Below are 9,035 nucleotides of genomic sequence, written 5' to 3'. Positions count from 1 at the left end.
ACTTTACTACTGGCTGGCTAAGATTGCTGCATCTCGCTGTTAGAGCTACTATCAAGTTACCTGTCACTTGTAGTTCCACGTCTGACACGGGTTATACTTACTCTGCTGTTACCTGGTTACTGGACTGTTATTGTGAACTACTTGTTGTGCCGGTGGCTAGTACTTGGGCTCAAGTTGTGTGTCTTTGTTCAGTTGCTTCATACTACAGTGAACTTACCATTGCAGTTACAACGAATCCTGTTACCTGTAGTTCCACGCATGGTTCAGATACTACTCACATCTCTGCTACTTCTAGGCAACATTCTACTGCATGTGTCAGTGTTCATCCAAGTCCTTGGGTGATGTTTAACGCTTACTGCTCTAATTAATAAGAATCAGTGATTGCAATACCAACCTGCTATGTTGAGTCATCTCTACTCTCGGATCAGCTAAGTTCTATATACTACTCTGTTTGGACTGTAAGCTGTACCAGTGATTCACATTTATCTGCTGTGTGGTTCTGTATTGGATCCTAGTGTTCTTGTTTATCATCACTGCTTTGAACTGTATATCATCTCATCTCATGCTGTTGCCAAGGGTTACCGACTATGAAGTAGCATATGTGAATTGTGTCTGCATTACTACGAATTGCTGTGTATTCATCTCTGCTAATATATATATATATATATATATATATATATATATATATATATATCTATTTCCTTCCTGTTGTACCAACATTCAATACACTACGTTGCAGCACTACTACTTTCTCCTGTCTTATTGATGCTTGTAAGCCGTGAACTTATCCTGTGAATATCATTGTATTGTGCCTCCACCATCCTCGATAGTAGAGGCAGGGGATCTGCAAAAAACCTCAGAGCCGTGACAACAAACTGTCTCTTAGGTAGAGAACAATCAGGCTATAAAAGTTTGCTATGGGCAAGAAGGAAAAATTTACAACGCTCAATGTATCAATCAAATCTATTAAAACGTGGATTTTTAAAAGTTCAAACAGGAAGCAAGATGGCCTCCGGTGAGATAGCTTAGGGCCCATTAGCTGAGGGAAATTAAATACTCTGGAGATCTTCATAGACTCCGGAAGTTTGAGCTGAAAGGTCTCTATGATGATTTGTGCAACATTCTTAAGCAAACGTTTGCAGTTTTAGCCCAATTTAACAGAGGATACATTAAGTTTCGGGTTCTTGATATAAGCCAAACTTCACCACCTATGTTGAAAGCTGTATGCGGCCTACATGACTTGTCTACCGCCCTCTTATAATTCTTCTCTAGACTATCTGTAAAGAGTATTTTAGCATCTAGATTGTATTGTAATAACGTTATTCTGTCACTGACAGTAGGGGTGCATGACTTCTTATGGAGTTTAGAAAGACTTTTGCAATAAATGGACTTTGTTGGGCGTTTTTTATGGAGAATTCAGTAGTTGGAAGCATGTCCACTCAATCATCCTGCAAGTAAGAAGAGCACTAGACGTATTGCTTCTGAGTGTGCTTGGGGAGCTCAGTCTGGTCACTGATAGAATTCTGATGACAAGTTGACATTGATATTAAGTACAGAGCAAAAACTCCTCCAGCATTTAATAAATAAACTCCATCCCCTGAAACCACATAATCCGATACTCCCTGTAGATGGAGTACCTCCTGAATTACTAGCTCAGCTGTTTCTTTGGTGGTAGGTAGTCCATGACATTGTATATCGTGAGTTGCTTTAGGAAGCTGATGGACTACTACTAGGATAGTAATCATGCCCTTGGAGACTGGTAAATCCAAAATAAATTCATGAAAATTGATCCCCCAGGATAAGAGGCAATGACTGTAACAATCCCAACAGGGAGGTGCAGTGCACAGTGTTTCAAATCTGGCACAGGTGCATCAAGAATAAACATCTTACTTCCCTTCATCCTGGTATTTAGTAAATACTATTTACTAGAATAAGCGATAGTAGTTTTACGTCTTCTGGTCTTTGTATGCCTGGAATTGTGTATTAGTTTCAACACTCTTAGCCTCACTGCTTCATAGTTCATTTTGAAAGGTTAGGATGAAATCTGCAGGAGGATGCAGGAGAGTCAGCTTTGGCTTTTTATGCTTTCGTAAGCTCTGTTAACAATTCCTAGCTGTAGATGTAGGTGCACCTTCTAATAGAGATCTCCATTCTTTAAAGGCAGCTACAGTAGCCCCTTTTTTCCACATCATAGTATTTCTCTGTGTAACCCCTGGGGATCCTGCAGTTGGACTTGAGCACCCAGGGGCTAATAATCACAATTGCATCAGTAAAAAAAGAGATGGCTATTTACCAGTCCAGGAAGAAAAACTACGTTTTCCACAAGGCTATTGTGGAGAGGGGGCTGAGCCTAAGAAGACTGAGAAACCAGTGAGCAGAGAGAGAGGAGCATCCTGGGAGAGACTGAGCTGTGTGACCAGTCCAGATAGGTGACCCTAGGCAGAGGGGCACTGAATTGGTGGTCTGAGGAGAGAGAGCAGACAGTCTGCAGAGATATCAGAGCTCAGTGCAGTCCTGAACAGAACCTGCTGGCAAGTCACAGCTTGAAGCTGTAGGAGGAGGGTTGCATGCACCTCTGAAGAAGGACATTTTACAAGTCAGCCATTTTGGAGATAATCAAGTTCAGACCTGTGACACCCACTGGTGCAGATAAGTAACTGGCTATTTTTACCTATCTGTTATTATTCAAGTGGGGTTTGGACTATATCTGGTCACAAGGGCTGAAGAGTTAGGGATAGTTGGGTGGGCAGGTAAAATTGGAACAAGTATTTGTCTAATCAGCATTTGTGGAACTACAAGTCCCAGAATACAAATAAGAAATGATTTTACAGTTGTTGCTACAGGAGGGTTTGCATACTGTGACTGCTGTTCCTCACTGCAAGTGATTTAAAGACATCTAAAAGCTGCAATCTGGACACATGATGTTTCCATGCCATGCTGCATCCATACAAAAGGGCCCCAACTTGCAGTGCACTGCTCCATTTGTGTGGCATGTTTGAATACTGTTGATGTGTGTGTTTGGCAGTACATTGTAGAGCTATAAGGAAAATATATATACATTCACCCCGCAAGATATTCCCAGTATCAGGAGCAAGTAAGGTATCTGATATATTTTTGGATAAGGCTGTGACAGTTAATGTTCATATTGTATGCTGTTAATGTTATTGATTTATTGCGAGTTATTGTGTTAACTTGGTGTTCATAGTAAGAAGTGGTGCTCCACTTTTATCCACACTGACTTATTACTGTATTGTATTGTTTGCACTATTATTTCAAATTATACCAAAGTATATCTTTCTATAAAGTTACAAAGCTGCATTTAGGGTTTCCATTTCAATAAATGTGCCTGGATGGCTTTTGCAGCACACAGTTTGTCACGGAGTGTTAATACTGGGCAGGGGGTTTTCTGAATCTCCCCCTGGTGTCTCTTTTGAACACCCCCCCCCAGAAGAGAAAGCAGCGATTTGGGTGGAGGCACTGAAAATCAAGTACCGAGGTGAGAAGCATCTGCATTGTTCAATATATATATATTACACCCTCACAGTGCATAATACAGAAGGGGTGTTACATCTGTATGAGCCATATACCGGTAAAAGTAAGCTCAAGGATGTAATAGTCCTTTCTCCCATTCTCTGTGGCAAAACTGCCCTTAGTCCAGAATTGAAGGCATCTACTTCACGTATGATGTGGTATAATTGAGAATAGGGGTTGTACACAGAAAGTCTGTCAGTTGGTGCAATTACTCCAGACACATCTTTATAAAATGTCTATAAAAATTAGCAAAACCCATTAAGGCACCGCCTTAAATTTTGTGCTGGCAAACTACAATAACTTTGATTCTGCTAGGGCCCATGCAGACCCCCTGGAATGCCAGGAATATAACCTAGGTTTGGTGAAATTGCTGAGAAGAGATAACAGAGCATGGACTGATGATCTTGGACTGATGATCTTGGACTGGAAATTAAAATATTAATATGTAATGCAGGTAAATTATAGCAACCTGGTCCTCTAGGTTCTTACAGTCATTAATACAATTCCGAGAGGTCACAGCTCCTTCATAACCAAGTGGAGCCATGAAAAGGCAACAGACAGATTTTCTGCTGGAAGACAACAGTATAAAGGAATTGCTCACTCCCATTCCCCATATATATCCCTGAGGAAGCCTCACGAGGGGTGAAACGCGAAGGTTTAAGGAATATTTTATGACAGCATTGTGAGAAACACCTTACAGCTGACATAGAGACACCCTGCATACCCTGTAGCTCTCAGAGCCACAACTACCACAACTAAACAGACTGCCAGGACCTTGGCTAAGAAACACTGAGGGTACGGAGCTGTCCATAAGGGTACCATACTTCTTCACTTCCCCAGGCTCCCCAGACATGGCACCCTCCCCATCTTAATGATGGGGACGAAAGTTGTCACTGGAGCGCTGTGTACGCAGGGTTAGTGACTGTATGAAAGCTGTTACACATTTTCGATTTATTCTGTTTTCAAACTATGCATATTTTACATCAAACAAACTGAGACCCATCTCAGATATTAACTGTAACAGAACTTGTACCATATTGGAACCTATTGCATCCTATTGACCAATTCTACACAATTGAAAGTGTCTATACCCTATTTCTGGGGCCGTCTGCACCATAGAACTTCAAACTGTGACCTTTTGTAGTGAACATTTACATGCATTTTTGCATCATCTACCTCATTACATTATTGCCTACAGATAAGTACTTTGTTTTACTGTCAGTAATTTTTGCTTGATGGTAAATGTTATATTTATTACATTCTAGTTTCTCCATCTGTTACGCACATGTCATTGTACTCATACTAATACACTATATGCAAACACAGATTACTTGTCATCATTGAGATATTATTATTTACTCTCTATCATACTTATTCGACTGTCCATTATTTGTTCAATCTCCCATATTGATTTGCGCCTTGGGTAACTTAACCCATCCTTGGGAATTCTCTAGTGACAGCACAACTAATATCTATAGGGCACTGTCTCCATATCACAACATTTATTATAATGTATTACTCCTGAGGGAGTAGGTTGATGTACCCACAAAACATTTTATCACTAGGAAATTCCTTTACATTCAGCCTATCCAATTCCACATGCCAGAAGCTTTGCTAACACTGATTGCCTATAATTTTTCACATTGTTACATTTCTGAAAACAATATATAGCAGCAACCCAGTAAATATTCTATTCCTGCAGAATCAGGTGTAACAAGCCTGTGTTTATGTTTGTGCCCTTACGGTGCCTGCTTTATTGTGGTTCTTAATTAGGCACACGAAAAGACGTGCATTTGGGCACACACGTCAATCAGCCCCTGTGACGTCAATCAGCCCCTAGTTTCTGTCCTGCCCTTTGACTAATGCCTGAGCTACAGATTTTATAACTACAGATGTCTGTATTGCTGTTTACCAAAACGCTTGTTTTTTTTTTACCACATTTTGACCCTTGCTCTCAGCTTAGTTATCTATTTATAAACTTGAGCTTCCAGCCACAATCTCTACAATCTACATTTCTCTCCTCTCGGTCAATAGTTATCTTGTAAAACTAACCAGAGGGCCCCGACCTGTAGGTACCCCACCGCTATGTCCTGTACCCCCTTGCTGAGTTTCCTATTAGGTCCATGCTTCCAGTTAGCCAGTGCCAATTGCTAGTTGATTAGTCCACATCTGGGATGTTTCATCACATTAATAACTGACTTTTTTTCCATTCTAGTTTCACCTGCAGTCAACGAGCGCCCAAATGGAGTAGATTACTTTGTTCACTGTCAAACTACGATCTCAGGGAACGCATATATCCTTTTTATCAATCACCCACCTTCCTCTCTCTATAAGTGTATAATTTCAGGTCAGTAAAGCTCCATTTATTCTGCCTATCGTGATACATACCATGCTTGTTATCTTGGTTAGATATGTAAATTGCAGCTAAAGTTGATGTTGCTGAGGCGTTGTAGTAGTAGTAGTACTGGGACAAACACACAAATGGTGAGAGGACCCCGCACACATGCGAACCTGGTTCAACATGACACTAAGGAGCTCATTAACAGTTGGAGAAAAGCTCATTTTTGGATAGTGCATGCACACAATGGGCCTGATTCATCAAGGCATGTGTCTGCCGATTCTGTGCATATTGTATGCAAAGTCACTGTGCACATGCCCAGAACTGGCTAATAGGACACGGAACGCAGCAGCGTTTACTGCATCCTGGCATGCAAAGCACACTTACTGCAGCCTACGATCTCTGGGGAAGGGGCTTTCACCCATAGTCAATGTGCAGTAAGAGGGAGCCAAACTGGAGTGCATTCCGTCACATCCGCATCATGCTGCGGGTTTTGCTGCTATAGAACCTCCAGCCATGCCTGGCAGAGCCGAGTGATAATCGTAAGATAAGCTATAAGCATACCTTATTTTTATATATATATATATATATATATATATATATATATATATATATATATATATATATATATAGTGACAGACACTGGTTCAGTGTTTGCAGACAGGTAAATTAGCCCCAGGTTTCTAACCTACATGTTGTAGAACCCCCAGGGAGAGTGTTTACATCATATAAGATCAGAAGTTTCTTGTCTCAGCTTTATAGCTATATGATCAGAAGAGCTTCTTGTTTCACAGACAGCATATACAGCATACACACATAGATGTCAGCCTCTCGCTGTAAAGCATATACCCAACGTGTTCTCCTGAAAAAAAAAAAAAAAATATATATATCTATCCTATACCTCTAGCAACCTTTGGATTTATGACATACACGGTCTCTGTTTTATGGATATATAATTCCATATATACTATCTTTTAAATATTTTCATACTAGTATTGCGATTTTATTTATATTTATGTATTTTTTATTTATGTATTTTAAATGTATAAAATGATAGTAAATTGTATTAAATCACAATTTGATCAGCTTATAGCCATTGCAATTCTGTCCATGGTTGCAAGCGAACACGACCATTGTCTACTTTTCTGTCTACACGCTAATTATAAGGGCAATCTCCACATTCTGTGCTGCAGATTTACTGACTTCTCTGGTACCAGCTGTGTGGCAATATAATTGGCCATATATGTATACAAAACAAAAAGACAGTTGTTGTCAGCGCTTATCCCTAACATCATATCTGTGTGTCTCTAGCAAAATGAAAACATGAGTTATTAGTTCATATTTTGATCAAAACATTTAAACCTGCATCCCAGCATCAAGGGCACCTCATTGTATGCAGGTCCTACACTGATATATATTTAATTGTAGGGGCCACATTGATTGAAGCAACATAGGAAAATATGCATGGGTACTTTGTATTTAAAGAACAGTAATATTACTAATAATTTTGTGGTTAATATCAATTTACATTTAATTGAGATAGCAGCAATAGCCCAAATAGCTTATGGAAACTCATCATGTTTGTGTTATTAACAAAATGTGTGAATTGGGGCAATATTCATGCAGTTATTTCCTTTTATTATTGCCAAGTGTGGAGGATGGCGTCCAGACAGGATAATACATATATCTTTCACAGGTCATTTATCAGGATGTCCTCTACTGACTTCTACAGAATGATGACATTCACTAAGATTTCCTGAACGTAAATGATTTTGTTGTACTAACACTATATATAGCCTCCAAATGTGTCTACAACTGTTTTTGTTATATGTGAAAATGAAGGAAGTGATTTTTCCAGGAAATGGGGAAAGTTTAAAAAATGATTTCCCTTCCATATGCAAACTTTGTTTTTGACAGTTACTGGAAAATTGTAAACTTTTTTTTTTTTTTTTTTTTTTTTACTTTGTATATTGTTTGTTTGACTGTTTTATTTGTGGTTACTACTAACCCAGCACAATATTGACAATGTCAGGGCACGCTGTTTTAAATGAAAAATTTAAACATTTGCTAGTTGAGAATACAGGGCAAAATAGGTCACATTCCCAATCTACTTAAACCACTTTCAGAATTATTTTGTTTAAGACCATGTGGTTGATTTATTTTATCTTCTAAAAAGAAAAAGTTTAGGTGTTGCCCAGAGCAGCCAATCGGATTCCAGCTATCATTTTTCTAATACATTCTTGAAAATTCTATTTAAAATCTGATTGTTTGCTATGGGTGTTACAGTTTAATAATTGGATGAAAGGGGTAATCAATATTTTCTGTACACTAATATTGGCTGCGATGCGATTAGTACGCAATTGAATAATTATTTTAGCAAATAACAACATGCAAATAAGTTTAATCTATTTTAGTTAATATAAAATATAATGTGGTGAAAAAGCTAATGTCTCCAATTACGAGTTTGGTCTCATTCTGTTCGCAATCGCATGAGAACAGTTCCGGTGTTATTTATGTAGCGTTCGCAAGGTGCGAACGCTAGTTATGAATAATATCACTTTTTCATACATCAAATAGCTAGTTCACAGGGATCATAAATTTTTTTTTATACAGGTCTAGAGGTGGGAATCTGAAGGACACCTGGCAATCTCAAGGAACAAAGACCAGAGGAATCCACCAATGCCACGTCGAATTCTTGGGAGGTCAAGACCCTTCAACCTATGAATGAAGACCGTAATACTGTAACTGTATCTTTGTGATGTCACTGCTGTTTACAACTGTACTGTGTATAAATTGTTCACCTCAGGCTTTGGAAACCAAAGCTTTCTCATTGAAGCTTGTGTTAGTGCTAAGAGGTGCATGCGTATGCATTCCAAACTTTGTCTTGTTATACTATTGCAAATAAAACCTATGTGCTTTGGAACCACAACGATCGCATCAGACAATTTTTATTTTATACTATACTACAGGCGGAACATGGCCAACATCTCCACTTTTCCTTTTTAGAAGGATTGATCTTTGGTCATGGTTTGGTCTTTCTTTACAGGTCATGACTCTCCTAGGAAAATCGGGATTGTTGGCACATATGGAGTCAATGAAGCATTTATGAATATTTGTGTGACATTGACTGCAAACTATAACTAAAGGATGCTGGTATGAGGCATCG

The 9,035-nt window shown here is 39.0% G+C and overlaps 1 long non-coding RNA gene across 1 annotated transcript; it reads left to right on the top strand.

Annotated features, from left to right (window-relative positions):
• The first annotated feature begins 5,449 nt into the window (after nucleotides 1-5,449).
• LOC142142642 (uncharacterized) lies at nucleotides 5,450-8,798 on the top strand. Its single transcript, XR_012689257.1, has 2 exons — nucleotides 5,450-5,878; nucleotides 7,566-8,798. It is a non-coding gene; the product is annotated as an uncharacterized LOC142142642 (long non-coding RNA).
• Nucleotides 8,799-9,035: the final 237 nt, after the last annotated feature.

The sequence above is a fragment of the Mixophyes fleayi genome, chromosome 3 (assembly GCF_038048845.1).
Source record: "Mixophyes fleayi isolate aMixFle1 chromosome 3, aMixFle1.hap1, whole genome shotgun sequence".
NCBI classification, from domain to species: domain Eukaryota; kingdom Metazoa; phylum Chordata; class Amphibia; order Anura; family Limnodynastidae; genus Mixophyes; species Mixophyes fleayi.
Note: the sequence above shows the minus strand (reverse complement) of the source record. Positions and strands in the feature narration are given on the sequence as shown.